This window comes from Mixophyes fleayi, chromosome 3 (assembly GCF_038048845.1).
Source record: "Mixophyes fleayi isolate aMixFle1 chromosome 3, aMixFle1.hap1, whole genome shotgun sequence".
Classification (NCBI taxonomy): domain Eukaryota; kingdom Metazoa; phylum Chordata; class Amphibia; order Anura; family Limnodynastidae; genus Mixophyes; species Mixophyes fleayi.
Window position 1 is genome coordinate 111,635,050 of NC_134404.1, and position 16,775 is coordinate 111,651,824.

The window sequence follows — 16,775 nt, forward strand, 5'->3', positions numbered from 1 at the left end:
CAGTAGCTTGTCTGTGAAGGGCATAGGCCATTAAATGTCTTGATGTGTTTCAAACTGGAAGGAGGGTTTGTTTTATTGTACATATGGGGGAATCAGGCATGACAAGGGTAATGAATAACAATAAAATATTATTGACAGATATGAAAGTATCTAAAGAATAAAAACATCATTGTATATTGTAGAGATGTACGCAGGTATGCTGCTCATAGTCAAAGTGCACCCTTTTTTCAGCTGCTTACTAGGAAATATGATAGTGACACTGCTCCTCACACAATTGCCTTCACCAACAAACACTTGGATTTTAAAAACAAGAAATAAATTGTATTTCAAGGTGTGGGGCTCACAGTCAAAGAGCGCCCTGTATTTTGCTGCTTAGGAGTACAGATATTAGTGATACTGCCCTTCACACAATTACCTTTATAGTCAAACACTTTTAAACAATTTTAAAAGAAAGAAAGAAATTTATTTTTGGTGTGTTGCTCAGAGTCAAACAGCATCCTGTTTTTTGGCCAGTTATGAGTACAGATACAAGTTATACTGCAACTCACACAATTGTCTTCAGATTGAAACAGTTTTTTTAAAAGCAAGAAAGAATTTGTTTTTTGTCCACTCCGAATTAGTTTACTAATGTATTAATCTAATATTACTACCAGTAGTCTCTGATTGTCTACTATTCACTCTCTTACACCAACTTTATCAGTACACCATTCCAGCAGGCTAATCTGTAAATAAACTGTAAATATTTTTGCAGTAAAATCACTGCTTTTTTAATACACGTTAATCACCTCTTTTACCCTATTTAACAGTCTACAACCCACTTTTTAAGCCCCCAATTGCAGCAAACAACCTATCCCACATGTTATCAATTCTAAAATAATAGTTGAGAACAGGGGGGAGGACTATATATAGATGACCTCAATCCAAAACAGGCAAGATCTGACTTTTTCCCAGAAATTATGTTTTGCCTAATTTCCAGACCTGAATTTGGCGCAAGTAACCGAGTTATGACTTGGTACCCCAAAATTTGAATCTGTGGGCAGCACGGTGGCTAAGTGGTTAGCACTTCTGCCTTACAGCACTGGTGTCATGAGTGCAATTCCCGATCATGGCCTTTTCTGTGAGGAGTTTCTATGTTCTCCCCAAGTTTGCATGGGTTTCCTCCGGGTGCTCTGGTTTCCTCCCACACTCCAAAAACATACTGGTAGGTTAATTGCCTGCTATCAAATTGACCCTAGTCTGTGTGTGTGTGTGTGTTAGGGAATTTAGACTGTAAGCCCCAATGGGGCAGGGACTGATGTGAGTGAGTTCTCTGTACAGCGCTGCAGAATAAGTGGCGCTATATAAATAAATGGTAATAATAATAAATAAATAATAAATCCGAACCGCTTATCTCTAAATTATGTAATAGAATGTGCTAGCATTGAAGGGGAATGTAGTATTATTAAGAAAGTAGTGTTTACTTACAGTTAATTACCATCCCTTGCGCATTGAGCATACCTATTCTGAATCACAATAATCCAGTTGCTAAATTAAGGGCAGAGCAAGCGGGTTGCAACACATGAACAGTGAGGCTCCTGAAGCTGGACCCTTGTGTTCTTACAACTTGGGGATGGAACTTTGGTATGGTTCATTTTCTACATCAGTATTCTTAACAATTTACTATGTACCTATTATAAAAACATTTGAATTAGGTAGGATTAGTACTAATTTATTTTTATTAATTTATATTTGAAATATAGAGAGCTATGGTGATTGAGGAATATGGAGGTATGGAGGAATGAGGCAGCACAGAAAGAGTGATTGAGGTAAGCAGAAAACTAAAATCTGATATATAAAGCACAATGTAAATCAGCCCCGATTTTATCATCTTTTTGAAGTACAGTCTGAATATATAATTGTTTTATACTATTGTTTCTATTAATTACTGTAGTGTATAAAACAGCCATGATATTCAAGAATGCCGTATCCAATGAAGCTTTATTTGCTATGGAGTCCTCATCTTAATATGGACAATTGTTACAGGTTAAAGTTTGTTTTCATCACCTTACAAATAACCATTGTGCTTTAGTTAATTTCCCTCAACATTTTGTTTCTCTGAAGTTCAGAAGTTAAATGCCCGTAACAAGCCACATAACTGTAGATAAGGCAATAAATATTGATGGCAAAGGCTTTGATAAGTTAATTAAGTCAAGTTGCCCTGTTCCAGCAATGCGCACCTCTCTCACACTGCATCATCCATCAGTGCTAAACATAAATTATACAGATATTGCAAGACTTACTGCAGATGCTTATACTCATAAATGGCTAGAATTATTTCTAATGATTATATTTGAACAGCATATTTATTAATTCAAAGACTTTAATTATGTTTGACATATTTTAGCACCTTAGCAATGTACATCATCATCATCATCATCATCATTTATTTATATAGCGCCAACATATTCCGTAGCGCTTTACAATTGGGGACAAACGTAATAAACTAATAAACAAACTGGGTAAAACAGACAAAGAGGTGAGAAGGCCCTGCTCGCAAGCTTACAATCTATGGGACAATGGGAGATTGACACATGAGGTTAAGTATACATTTTGCATCTTGGCCCAGCCAGACTGCAAAGGTAGGGTGACTCATAAGCTAAATGATCCTGTCACACAACAATGTTATTCCGGGGGTAGTTGTCTTGTGTGAAATTGTGTAACAGGCTAAAGGTAGTGAGGTTAAGATGGTGGTTGAGGAATATTATACGCTTGTCTGAATAGGTAGGTTTTCAGAGAACACTTGAAAGTTTGTAGAACAGAGGAGAGTCTTATTGTGCGAGGGAGAGAGTTCCATAGAGTGGGTGCAGCCCGAAAAAAGTCCTGTAACCGGGAATGGGAGGATGTAATGAGGGTGGATGAGAGACGCAGATCTTTTGCAGAACGGAGTTGCCGAGTTGGGAGATATTTTGAGACAAGAGAGGAGATGTATGTTGGTGCAGCTTTGTTGATGGCCTTGTAGGTTAGTAAAAGTATTTTATATTGGATTCGGTAGAAGACAGGCAGCCAGTGTAGAGACATACAGAGTGATTCAACAGAGGAATAGCTATTTGCAAGGAAAATCAGTCTTGCCGAAGCATGTAAAATAGATTTTAGGGGTTTGAGTCTGTTTTTGGGAAGACCAGTAAGGAGGGAATTGCAATAGTCAATGCGGGAGATGATTAGTGCATGAATTAAGGTTTTAGCAGTGTCTTGTGTGAGATATGTGCGGATTCTGGAAATGTTCTTTAGATGTATGTAACATGATTTAGATATAGAGTCAATGTGGGGAACAAAGGATAGGCGTGAATCAAGGATTACACCTAGGCAGCGAGCTTGTGGGGTGGGATTTATGGTCATGTTATCAACAGAGATAGAAATGTCAGGTATGCTCTTGTTGGCGGGTGGGAATATTATTAACTCTGTTTTAGAAAGATTAAGTTTGAGTTGACGAGAGGCCATCCAAGATGAAATGGCAGAAAGACAGTCAGTTACACGGGACAACACAGATGTCGAGATATCAGGAGAGGATAGATAGATTTGGGTATCATCCGCATAGAGATGATACTGAAAGCCAAAGGAACTTATTAGATTTCCAAGAGAAGCGGTATAGATAGAGAACAGCAGAGGACCTAGCACCGAGCCTTGTGGTACTCCAACTGATAGGGGAACCGGAGCAGAGGTGGCTCCAGAGAAATTAACAGTGAAAGAGCGATTAGAGAGGTAAGATGAGAACCAGGATAGAACTGTGTCTTGAAGACCTAGGGATTGCAGCGTTTGTATGAGAAGAGAGTGGTCAACTGTGTCAAATGCAGCCGAGAGATCAAGGAGAATTAGGAGAGAGTAATGGCGTTCAGTCTTAGCAGTGATCAGATCATTAACAACCTTGGTCAGCGCAGTCTCTGTGGAGTGTTGAGAACGAAAGCCAGACTGAAGAGGATCCAACAGGTTGTTTGCGGAAAGAAAGCGTGTGAGGCGAGTGTAGGCAAGTCTCTCTAGAAGCTTGGAGGGGCAAGGGAGCTGAGAGATGGGACGGTAATTTGAGAGAGAGTTTGGGTCGGAGTTTTGTTTTTTTAGAATAGGAGTAATCACTGCATGCTTGTATAGTGATGGAAAGATGCCAGTAGAGAGTGAGAGATTACAGATTTGAGTTAGAGGTGAAATGAGCACAGAAGACAGGGATCTACCAATTTGCGAGGGAATAGGATCAAGAGGACAGGAGGTAGAGTAGGAAGATAAGAAGAGCGTAGAAATTTCCTCTTCATTTGTGGGGTCAAATGAAGAAAGGGTGTCAGAGGGTAGTGGGAAGGAAATGAGCTGATGGCTTGTTGAGGAAGAGGATACCATTTCTAGTCTGATCTTGTCAATCTTGTCCTTGAAGTAGGAAGCAAGATCCTGAGCACTGATAGTAGATGGAGGGTTCGGGGTGGGAGGATTGAGAAGATGATTAAATGTATTGAAAAGGCGTTTGGGGTTAGAAGCCTGAGCATAGATAAGAGATTGAAAGTATGTTTGTTTTGCAGTGTCCAGAGCATTTCGATAGGAGTGGTAGACAGAAGTATATGTGAAGAAGTCATTAGAGCTTCGAGATTTACGCCAGTGACGTTCTGCTTTACGGGACAGTTTTTGAAGATTTCGTGTTGCTTTGGTGTGCCACGGTTGACATCGAAGTCGACGTGTAGTATGAAGTGTCGCTGGAGCCACTTGATCAAGGGCCGTTGCTAAGGTTAGGTGAAAATGAGGTACTGCCATCTCAGGGGATGAGAATGTAGAGATAGGGGAGAGAAGGTGTTGGAGAGAGGTGGAAAATTGTTGAAGATTAATAGAATTAAGATTTCTACGAGTATGAGGAGGCTTGGTTGAGTCAGACAGTAGAGAGGTTAGAGCAGTGGGGGTGAGAGTGTAGCTGATAAGGTGATGATCCGAGAGGGGGAAGGGTGTATTAATAAAATTAGAAACTGAGCATAGTCTAGAGAAAACAAGATCAAGGCAGTGGCCATCCTTATGAGTAGATGATTCAATCCACTGGGAGAGGTCAAGTGAGGATGTTAGAGAGAGTAGTTTGGAAGCAGCTTTGGAAGGTGGGTTATCAATGGGGATGTTGAAGTCACCCATGATGATGGTGGGGATGTCTGAAGATAAGAAGTGAGGGAGCCATGCAGAGAAATCCTCAATAAATTGTTGGTGTGCTCCAGGGGGACGATAGATCACCGCAACACGTAGGGAGAATGGATTAAAAATGCGAATAGCATGTACTTCAAAAGATGTGAACGTGAGTGATGGGACATTTGGTAGAACTGTGTATGTGCACTGTGGGGAGAGAAGTAGTCCAACCCCACCTCCTTGTCTGCCTTCAGGTCTGGAGGTGTGGGTGAGATGGAGGCCACCATGTGAAAGTGCTGCAGGTGAGGCAGTGTCTGATTGCATAAGCCATGTTTCTGTTATTGCCAGAAGGTTGAGGTTTTTTGAGAGGAAGAGATCATGAACGGAGGTAAGTTTGTTACAAACAGAGCGTGCATTCCAAAGGGCACAATTAAAGGACTTGGGAAGAGAGGGGAGACAGGTGATGTGTTTGAGGTTTGCTATAGAACGGTAGTGTTCTGATGTATGTGTGTGTGAGGAGTGTGGGGGACCTGGATTAGGTGATATATCACCAGCTAATAGAAGCAGAGTGAGCGAAAGATAGGCAAGGGGATTGTAAGATGTGTGGCCTTTTATTTTCTGGCGACAGGTGGAGGCTGTACTTGTTAGAGATAATAAATAGGACAACAGTTCATGGGTGTTAAATAGAGGTGAGTGGAGTAATGCAGGTGCAATATGAACAAATTTGTGTGTTGGTGGAGGGGTGAAAGATGACACAGTCCTAAAGATCATGCCATGAAATGAGACTAAGAAAAGCAATTTGTGAAACATTGTGATAAAAGGGGTAAAAGCAAAAAGCAAGGGTATTTTAAGAATTACCTCTTAGCAGTATTCCATATAAATAGACAAGTAGTGCAGAAATAGGCTGTGGCAGATGCAGCTTATTGCTGGGAGTAAAATCAAGTCAAATGTAGTCCAATGTTTGGCCAACTGTGTTGTCTAACTGTGCATTTTCGTCCACTTTGTGAGAAAATCCCACTTAGTGCAGAAATCACACACGTCTAACCCCACATACGTCTCCCCATAGAATGAAGCTAAGATGTAGTCAGTCTAATTTAGGAATACACTACAGATGTGCTAATTGGTCAGCTAATCAAAGGAAAAGAAAACATTTGTGGGAAAGGATAGAGGCCAGATACCTATCATAAATTAGGCAGCAATAAAAGACTGTGCCAACCTAAGTTTAAACAGATAACAGTTTCCTATAACATACTTAAACACAGATTGCAGGGATGAAATTCACAGAATAATGATCAGAGCAGTAGTAGTAGCAGCATGGATGAACATACTTAAACACAGATTGCAGGGATGAAATTCACAGAATAATGATCAGAGCAGTAGTAGTAGCAGCATGGATGAACATACTTAAACACAGATTGCAGGGATGAAATTCACAGAATAATGATCAGAGCAGTAGTAGTAGCAGCATGGATGAACATACTTAAACACAGATTGCAGGGATGAAATTCACAGAATAATGATCAGAGCAGTAGTAGTAGCAGCATGGATGAACATACTTAAACACAGATTGCAGGGATGAAATTCACAGAATAATGATCAGAGCAGTAGTAGTAGCAGCATGGATGAACATACTTAAACACAGATTGCAGGGATGAAATTCACAGAATAATGATCAGAGCAGTAGTAGTAGCAGCATGGATGAACATACCTGAAGATGAAAAGAGAAAAGAAAGATGAGGATTAGTTGCTGTGTTGTCTAACTGTGCATTTTCGTCCACTTTGTGAGAAAATCCCACTTAGTGCAGAAATCACACACGTCTAACCCCACATACGTCTCCCCATAGAATGTACATACAAATTGGTATTTATTGTATCACACTGATGTGAACATGCAGGCAGATCAATATGCTTACATAGAGCAGATATTCTATATGTTTTGCATAATTTAAAATTATGTCCTATAGGTATTCTTAGACAATGTAATAAATTCATTTCTTGGGCAAATTCAGAATGATTTTCAGCTATCATATGTATTATAAATATAATCTAAATTTAATCTCTTCATTTATTTTCTAAACTCTAAGTCAAATAAAGCATTATAAAATAGCTATTCAATGAATAGAACTATTGGCAAATTGCTTATGGTCAAATTGGTAAAGATAGTAAAATAGACAACAGGTGGACATATCCTCTACATAAATGATTTATTATAACAAAGACTGTATTACAAAGCTATCCTGAAGGGCATCAGTACTGCAGATACCATTATGATGTCACCTTACAGCATTTTCAGTCAATACATATTGATATACTGGTCCATGCATGGATTTACAATTCATGAATGTGCAAAATATACAGATCTGTTGGGCAGAACTAACTGCTACTGGCCAGGTTCAAGAAGCACATCAAGAAGCACATCAAGAAACAAATGTATCAAGCTGAGAGTTTTATCAGATTCTAGCTATCATTTATTTAGTACATTTTACAAAATGATTGCTAGAATCTGATTGGTTGCTATAGGCAACGTCTCCACTTTTCAAACCCACCGGAAAACTCTCAGCTTGATACATTTACCCGCAGGTATGCAAACAGGAGGTTTTATTGAACAAGAAGTCTAAATTATCTGGAAGGGGTCGCTGTTGCCTATATTGAGAGTGTGACTGACTGTATGGGACATCATAGGGTTTTGTTAAATTCCAACCCATATCATTTATAAATCATTTTCATCATCATCTCTCTCTGATCAGAAGTTCCAGAGGCACATCTCACAAATGTGGAAAGAGGTTCACATGAATTTTATCATTTCTTCATTTCAATCAAAACAGTTTATGGATATTCATTAGAGACAAGAAACCTAAGTTTAAAATAGATGAAAAAGTTTGGTTGTCCACAAAAAAACAAAAAACATTCAACGTGAACTATTCTCAGCTTAGCTAGGTTCTAAGTTCGTTAGGCCATTCAAAATTCTCTCACTGATAATATACCTGTCATCTTGAATCATCTTCCACACTTGGAATCCCTAATACTTTTCATATCTCTCTCTTGATGCCTGTAAGGGCATAAATTTCTTCTTTTACATTGTTGTCACCCACTACAAGATGGTCAACCTAAGATAGAAAATCTTTTTGTTTATTTGTAAAGTTTATCATAATATACAGTACTTCATGACCTGGAAAGTATAAGGTCCTAAAGCGATTTTGGGTAGCTGCTAAATATGTAAATGTTGAACATTTAAAAAGAGATTTAAAAAAAAAAAAATGTTTTCTAAAAAGCCTAAAGATAAGGATCCTCCTTGGGAGAAATAAACAAACTGGGTAAAACAGACAAATGTTGGTGACCAATCCATTTATCACAACTGTAGACACAATCCATAAATAACATGTATAAAACAAATACATATATTCTATCAGTATTTAAAATGAACATTGATAATTTTTACTCTCAGGCATTCATATGAGTGTAAACGTGCTAAAATAATAAGTAGCTGTCCGCTACCCTTGCCGTTCTGTCATCTTTCTAAACTTTCAATATTTCCTAGTCTGGTGATTGTACACTGTTGTTTCCTGTTCTAGCTTGGCCCAGAGAGCACTACATTGACATTACTGGGCAGCAACAGTATCCTGCACATGTGACAGTTGAACCTGCATAGAAGTGATGTTGATCTAACATGGTCAATAAAAGTCTCCTAACTAATAAAATATAGCTTCGGCCTATAAGAATAACATAGTAATAATGACCCTACTGTGTTGTATGTGCAGACTTGTAGTAGCTGTTTTGCTCTGTTATTGAAAATAAATTGCTTAAAGAAATCATATCAGGAAAGCAGTTTAAGGTTAAGATAACACTCCCAGAGATTGAGGGGATTTTTTTTTAATTAAAGACATTTCGATTCATTCTTTATAAAACTCAAGAAAATTAATATTACAATGCAAAGTACAGTAACAGTTCATATGAAAGGAAACAGAGACATCTAGTGTTGTGTGAAGCAGAGTTCTTAAGTAATACAGTTCCACTTCTTTTGTGCTACTCATAATAGCTACAAGAGTCCAAAACAAAGATATTCTCAGTATGAGTTAACCCTTGACTTTATTGAGCACCTTTTCTAGAGTGTTACAACAAAGAGTCTGATTGTGACTTATAGTATTTTTTAATCTCATTAATTGTAGAATAACTTGTGAATATGTAATCTTTCTGAACATTTTGCTGAGTCTTATGTAAAAACAATCATATAAATGCTTTGTGTAAGGCAAGTATATTATATTTTAAGGCTACTGTTAGAAAGCCAGAGCCTGAGTGCTATAGGAAGGAGTATTGATGCTGAAGAAGCACTAAATAGACTAAACAAACCAATCTCAGTTGGTACCCTCAGTGTCCTGTAAAATCAGAAGCAGAAACTGTTCTCCAGGAACGCTCTAAATCGGCAACATTTAAGGGGTATACAGGAATACACCAGCAAACAAGGAAAAACTGCCCAGGTGTGATCAATTATTAGGGTCAACTATGAGGTGACAGTTTTTACTAATGCTAAACACATACAAAAAGATCATCATTTAAATAGTTCAATGATTTTAGAGAAGGACACTCTAGTACACTACCAACATGTTGGACTATCAGCATGTCAGGCTTCTGAGTCAGACTAATTGTTGAACCATGATCAGTAGCCTATTAAAGCTTGTATTAGCTCTGCATACTGCATACTGGATCACTCACTGAAACTGTCATAATTCATTGTCTTTTCCTGCAAGCATATTCATATGTGCAGCAAACCTCATGATAAATTATTGTGTTTTATACAACTCACTAAATTATTGAATTATCCTGTCAGCATCTCACCAAAATGTTATTGTATTGTTGGTCAAGGTCATAATAATTAAGGTGTGGGTTTTCATAAAAATCTCATTCCCCAGATTCCCCAATCAGCCATTTTAAGTGTGATTTGCAATGAGTTACAATGAGCATTAATATGCAATAGCTGTATCTACTGCTTTTTTGTATGAGGCCACCCAAGTATACGTAGCTGCAGCCGCTGCTCATCCATGCCAGTGACGGGATAGGAATGTGTCATTGGACTATGATGTCATAGCCCAACAACACACTCCCAGTCTGAAACAGGCACAGGAGGAGAAAATGCCGTCTGTCTCCACCACTTGCTCCACACAGGGTAGAAGTGGGGGAATGGATGGAGCCAGCACCATCCCATAAGGCGGCCTTCCCCTATGCTGATTGAACACATTCTAGCTACAGTTGATAGATTTTGGCAGTTCTTAATAGCAAACACAAACAGCAAATGTTGAACATCAAAGAGCATACTTTGAACACTGTAGTACTCAAAGTTTGGTTTCATTTTTTTTAAAATACTTTAGTAATTTAAATATTATATAGTATTAGTGTTTTTAAAAAAACCTTGAACACAATTGGTGAATACAAACTGCGAATTGGGACCCAAGTCGCAAATTTCAAACCGCAAATCAGAATTAGGGTCCAATGATAATTGTACCAGAAACATGTTCTTGGCCATCTAACCAATGAATTTTGATTGAATTTTGAATCAGTTTGACATTTTTTGAGCATCTCTAGGAAAAACTTATTGCGTGCTAGTTCTGTTTTCATAGTGTAGAATTTTAAATTGCCTATTATGTTTTTCAAAAAGTCTATGTACCAATAATTGCACTAAAATAATTTTTATTTCTAGAACTCTATTGAGCATGCGTGATATTTGCCACTCTGAGCACATTTAAAAATTGAGTTGATTTTGCTAGCAGAAAGAGGATCTTTGGCTGTCCGTTATAATGCGCGTGCAATCACACTAAAACTGATATAAATTTTCATCCTACAGCACAAGATCTTGTTTTTATGTGGTTGAGGAATAAGGTCAGATAGAAATGTCCTGACCTGACCCCTCCATTTCCTACCACTATGTTTTGTACACAGTATTTGTCACTGCCTTAGTGTGCAAATACAATCACATGAACCAAGCTATTATGGCCTGAGGGAATACAGGTTTGCAGCTTAGCATTTACTTTTAAAAAGCCAAGTGGCGCTGAGTTTCGACAAGACAGAAACATAAATATTGGAAGGAGATTGGTGCAGGAAGTCAGATTTTAAATTAAGGACAAGTTAGTTTTTACTTCCTATGCCTGCATGAAGGGCGACAGGGTGCTACAAGCGTATTAGCCTAGGGCAGTGTGAACCCTTAATCAGGCCCTGTGTAGAATTCTACATTAGTATCATTAATTTATAAAGTGCAGGCATATTACACAGTGCTGAACAAACAACATCTAACAAATTACAATCACATAAACAGAAGTTAAAGATATCCCTGTCCAAATAGGCTTATCATCTAAGAGGTGTGAGAAACAATCGTCATAAATGGTAGTGGAATAGCAATTGTAGTAGGTGTTGGGGAAAGTGTGTGTGGCTACTGTAAGGAAGAAGAATTATTAGCCACAAATATTAAAACAGCCATTGCTTGCTGGCTTTTTTGTGTGGCTACTGGAGATGTGGTATGGTTAGAATGAGGAGACGCAGTAGAATTTAAAAGTTGAATTCTATTTTTTTTTTTTTTAATAAAGTATTTTTTGAGGTAGCAAATGCAATACAATGTAGTGAAAACAGTCAAAAACATGAATATTACAATATAGAGAGAATCATATCAAGCTGCGCACATGTGCATGCTGCCACTTGTAGTGCCACAACTATGTACTTTAAATGGTGTCTCCATCTGGAAATATTAATTGTTGCCACATCATAAAAATATAATTATTGCCCCACTGGTAATAAAATAGCATGCCACTCTAATTTAATAAAATAAAAATTTCCTTACATATAATCATTGATGAAATTTCACCCACTAATTTTTTCATAACATAATTTGACCTCCGTGAAATAATTATTAATCATTTTTGCCCCTATAAACAAGAAATCATGATTACCCTCATATTCAAAACTGATATTGTGTCTCCTGTTATATTAACATTGGCCAGCAATGGAAAAGTAATGTGTTTGTTAATCCAACCTATCCAAAGCAGCGTATTGTATCTGGCAATATTAGCATAAATCTCGGGCGAGTTAGAAAAATCTCAGCTTCATACACATGGCGACTTATATTGCTAGAATGTCAAAACCGAGACTAAGCCGATTACGGCGAAACGTACGTCGGGTCACGTGTGACGCGTGACGTCACACACCCGGAAGTGTGAAGCCGGTCAGCGGAGTTAGCCGCGATTGTGTCACACTCTTTTTAATGTTACAATTTTGAACCTTGCAGTGCGCTTTGTGTAGGGCTCTAACACCAGGGCTTTTTCGTCTGACAAACAAGAGGAGATTTGAGGTTCCTTCATATCGCTAGTCAGATCCTTACCAGCAATATTATTATAGGTAGAAATGACTCAATTTCCTATGTAGCAGATATGTGTTAGAAAGGAATCCTCTGTGGTCATGTCCTAATTAATCCCTCTCTCTTACACACTGTATGAGAGGATACTAGATTAGAGTACCAATCCTGAGTTTTTGGAACTATATACACTTACCTAAGTTCCTTTGTATGTCTATGTCAGACTATTATACCTGAGTGTTTTTGATAAATCATAAACCCTACAAGTGCATTCTTACACTACAACTACTTAATTTAGAGTGGACACACCTGCTGGCTATATGTGACATACTATGTATCGATGAACATAGGGAATATAATTGAATCCCAATAAATTGGTTTATTTTGAATCTCACTGATACAATGTCCATAATTATGGGTATCTTTCCCAATAAATTATAAGTGTCATAATTTTGTGACCACCGGCTTCCCGGAAGGGTATTTTTAATCATTTCTATCACTTACCTTTATTTTTCATCACTTCTCTATTTTAATATTCGCCGACTATGATGTTATCTGGCACATCAATTTTTAATAAATTTTCAATAAAGTTTGTTCTTAAATAAATATTTTCCAAGGGACTGGAGTGCCTCAATCAACAATCTCTTAAGGTGATTCCTTTCACCATTTCTCTCCTGATAGTTACTCCGGTTGTGAGAGCACCCCCTCATTTTGAATTTTATAAATAACTATTAGATATAAATGATGAGGAAGTCCTAACCTTAGAGCGAGATGGTTTTGCTTTTCCCTAGAATGTCAAAACGTCAGGACTGCGATTTGTATCGATTTTGGTAATAACGATTTTGAAAAAATCACTTTACTGGCGATTTTCAATCAACTCGCACTTTCATACATTGACGAGTTTAAACTGTCCCGAGAAAATCACTGAAAATGCCAAATCGCAGCTTGATACCATTTGCCCCCTAGACACCTTGTTTCGTTTGTTTAAAATGTATTAACATATAAGCTGAAAACTTGGTCTGGCTGACCCTGCTTGCTCAGTCTCCCCATAATTTTGCATACCTCAGTGGCATCCTTGCTCTTTTGAAGAAAAGAACGAGTTTGCCAGAACAAGTTAAGACCTGTTCTTGATTATCCATTCGTGTTCTATGTGTCATATGTAACCAGAGTTCAGTAATGCTTTACACCAACCCACAAGCATTATTTTTTCAAGTCATGCTGTATTCTGTCCTTCTATTACTAATCATAAGTGTGTGTGTGTGTTTTGTTTTAAAAGTGTGCCTCCCCCGCCAAAACAAAAGCATTACCAAAAAAAAATGGTTTGTCACTGTGCTCAGAATCGGAGTGTACACAACTTCAGCTATTCAGACCTGCGACTTTTTGGCACTTACAATTCGATACGCCTGAAGAGATGTAACGGGGGGAGGGCAGGGGTGTTCTAATGTAGGCAATGTACAGAAAGAGTGTGTTCTGCAACCTCCTTGATGGCAACAGCTGCTCCTACAACTTCTACAAATATGGGGAACAAATGCCCGAGCGCTGTATCCAACAGTCAGCATAATGCCAACCAAATATAGCTAATACACAGCTACTCCGAGTAGGTGCATATCTGCAAGAATCCAAAGTGAAAAGCTTTCTCCAGAAAGGAGGAAGGAGGTTCAGTTATTATAGACCGTGAGGGATAGCCATTGTTGCCATCAGCTATCTTAAAATTTCTCCAATGATTACTTCATCTTTCATGTCTCCATCTTCCGCTATCTCTCCTCATTCCAACTGTACCACATAACTAGTAGTCAAACAGAAATACAACAGACTTGCAGTAGCCACACACTTTCACCACCACTATAACTGTTATTCATCTACCTTATGTATCAAGTGTTACCCACACCTTGCAGAATGTAAGCTCATTTGGGCAGAGCCATCTTTACCTTCTGTTTCATACCATTGCATTCTATTTGTGTCTTTATTCCCTCAATGTACAACTCCATGGGATATGTTGATGCTTTATAAATACACAATAATACTATCACTACAGGATATACTATCTAATAATAGTATGTCCTGTAGTGACTTTTTTTTAGCCATTTAGAAAATGAATTCAAGTATCTGATTGGCTGCTCTGGGTTAGATCACATGTTTGCAGAGACATCAGCTCTAACTTTCTTAGAGCTTTCATTTGCTATGTACTAATCTAATCCATGAAATGCCTTGTTTAAAATTGGATTGTAGCAACAATATCCAAATATGAATCTGTTTTCCACAATAATGTAGCAATTAGGTGCTTGGTTTCATTCCATTGTGTGGCTGATAGTTTGTCTTTCCTTGGCAGAGGAAACAGTATAGAAACAGCCATTTCTATAGATACCTGAGAATATACAGAGAAATATGTTCTCCATTCCAAATCGGACAGATATTAGTTAATGAAGGTGATTAACGTGTTTGTAAACTAGTTTGAATATTAATATTTAACCAAGAAAAGCATAGTGTGGGACATTATTTTAATATTATGGGTTGCCACACTATATTAGCCAGTAACAAATATAACATTCTTAGCTCTGAGAGCTTGAAATCTATTACCTAGTATCTCAATTTTTATCAGAAGAGCACTCTTATTTTCTTAAACAAATAAATTAAATATATTCACTTTGCAGCTCCTTTCAGAAGTGAAACAGTTAAGAATAAAGAAAGGATTTCCCTCTCCATCAGTGCCCTTCCATTTCCTTTTGGGGACACGTAACATACCAGAGCTGGGTACACACTCAACAATGCAGCAGGACAAAATGAATCTATATTACTATTTACCACATTCAAGACCAAACGTGGGGTAAGTGAAAATTAGATCTATTTTAATTGCAGCTTCAATTTTTGCTTACTGTACTAGCATGCACATTTTATTACATTCAAAGCAAATAACATTTATTAGGGAAATTATCACATAAAAGGGAGAGAACCAATTACACAGAGGCAAAAGAAAGTTGACAGATTTACTGTACTTGTGCTTGTTTGTTCAGTATTCAGCTAGATTGTTGTACACCTTACTGAAAGATATTAGTGCATGGATGTAGCAAAAATATAACAAGTATTGTGATTTCTAACTTGTTTAGAAACTTGGTATAAAGTATGTTGGATACTGTTGCAAAACAATTCTTTGTTACCTTTACATGGTTTTCTCTAGATAACATTTTATTGATTGAGGTAAAATAATAATAAACACTCCTTGCAGTTCTTACATGCTATGAATATAAATGAATACATCAGGGTTTGATAGTCAGCATTTTAGAAAAAAGTTTGCCGTTACTTTTGTGCTTTTCAAGAGTCTCTGCCATGACATGTTTTGTGGTTGTTTGAAGGTCTTTGGGTCTGTAATCCATTCCTGATGTTCCTTATATTTTCTGCCAGTCATGTCTTAAACTCATGGGCAGTCCTATCTACATATTGAAGACCACGGGGTATATTTACTGGACTGCAGGTTCTGAAAAAGTGGAGCTGTTCCCTGTAGCAACCAATCAGATTCCAGCTGTCATTTATTTAGTACATTCTACAAAATGACAACTAGAATCTGATTGGTTGCTATAGGCAACATCTCCACTTTTTCAAACCCGCAATTTAGTAAATATACCCCCATATGGGCATTCCAACATGTAGATGACCCTCATGTTGTCACATGTAATCATTTCATGCAGATCAAAGGTTTTAATGGTAATTTTGAATCTGAATTTTGGACTGAATTGTTTAATTGGTCTGTTTTTAATTACTGTTGCTGTCCTGCAGCCCTCGTATTTGCTACAAAAATAAAAATCAGATCCAGCATTGTGAATCCAGTCATGTATTGTGGTGTTCTTAAATGGTAGATACCTGCTGGCAATCTCTTATATTAGATCTGGGGGTAAATGTATGAATCTCCAGATTCTTCATCTCCGGCGTGTTCAGCCTCTTCAGCGCTTAAATTTAAAGCGGCGCTGCATTGTAAAGGGAAGTTTCCCTTTACAATGCAGCGCCGCTTTAAATTTAAGCGCTGAAGAGGCTGAACACGCCGGAGATGAAGAATCCGGAGATTCATACATTTACCCCCTGCTGTTTTCTAATTTGTTGTTCTTGATGATCTTTGGTTCTACCAAAAAAATAACAAATAATGCATTATATTTAAGTAGTATAAGTCAGTGTGGAGGATAGATTTATTCATTTGTAAAGAATCAGAGGACTGAGTAATGAAAGATATCATCATTCTGTATGGCAGTGTGTTTAGTGTCTTTATAGGTAAGTACTGAGATCCTGTCTGTCACCTTAATTCTGTTAATTGCTTTATAAATGTTAGTGCTATTAT

The 16,775-nt window shown here is 37.6% G+C and overlaps 1 long non-coding RNA gene across 2 annotated transcripts in view; it reads left to right on the top strand.

Moving 5' to 3' along the window:
• The window catches only part of LOC142142744 (uncharacterized), a 50,849-nt gene extending 35,581 nt beyond the window's left edge, over window positions 1-15,268 (top strand). For both annotated transcript variants that reach the window (XR_012689308.1, XR_012689309.1), the window contains exons 2-3: window positions 1,740-1,805; window positions 15,103-15,268. This is a non-coding gene — a long non-coding RNA (uncharacterized LOC142142744). The remainder of the gene's footprint in view (window positions 1-1,739; window positions 1,806-15,102) is intronic.
• The last annotated feature ends 1,507 nt before the right edge of the window (window positions 15,269-16,775 follow it).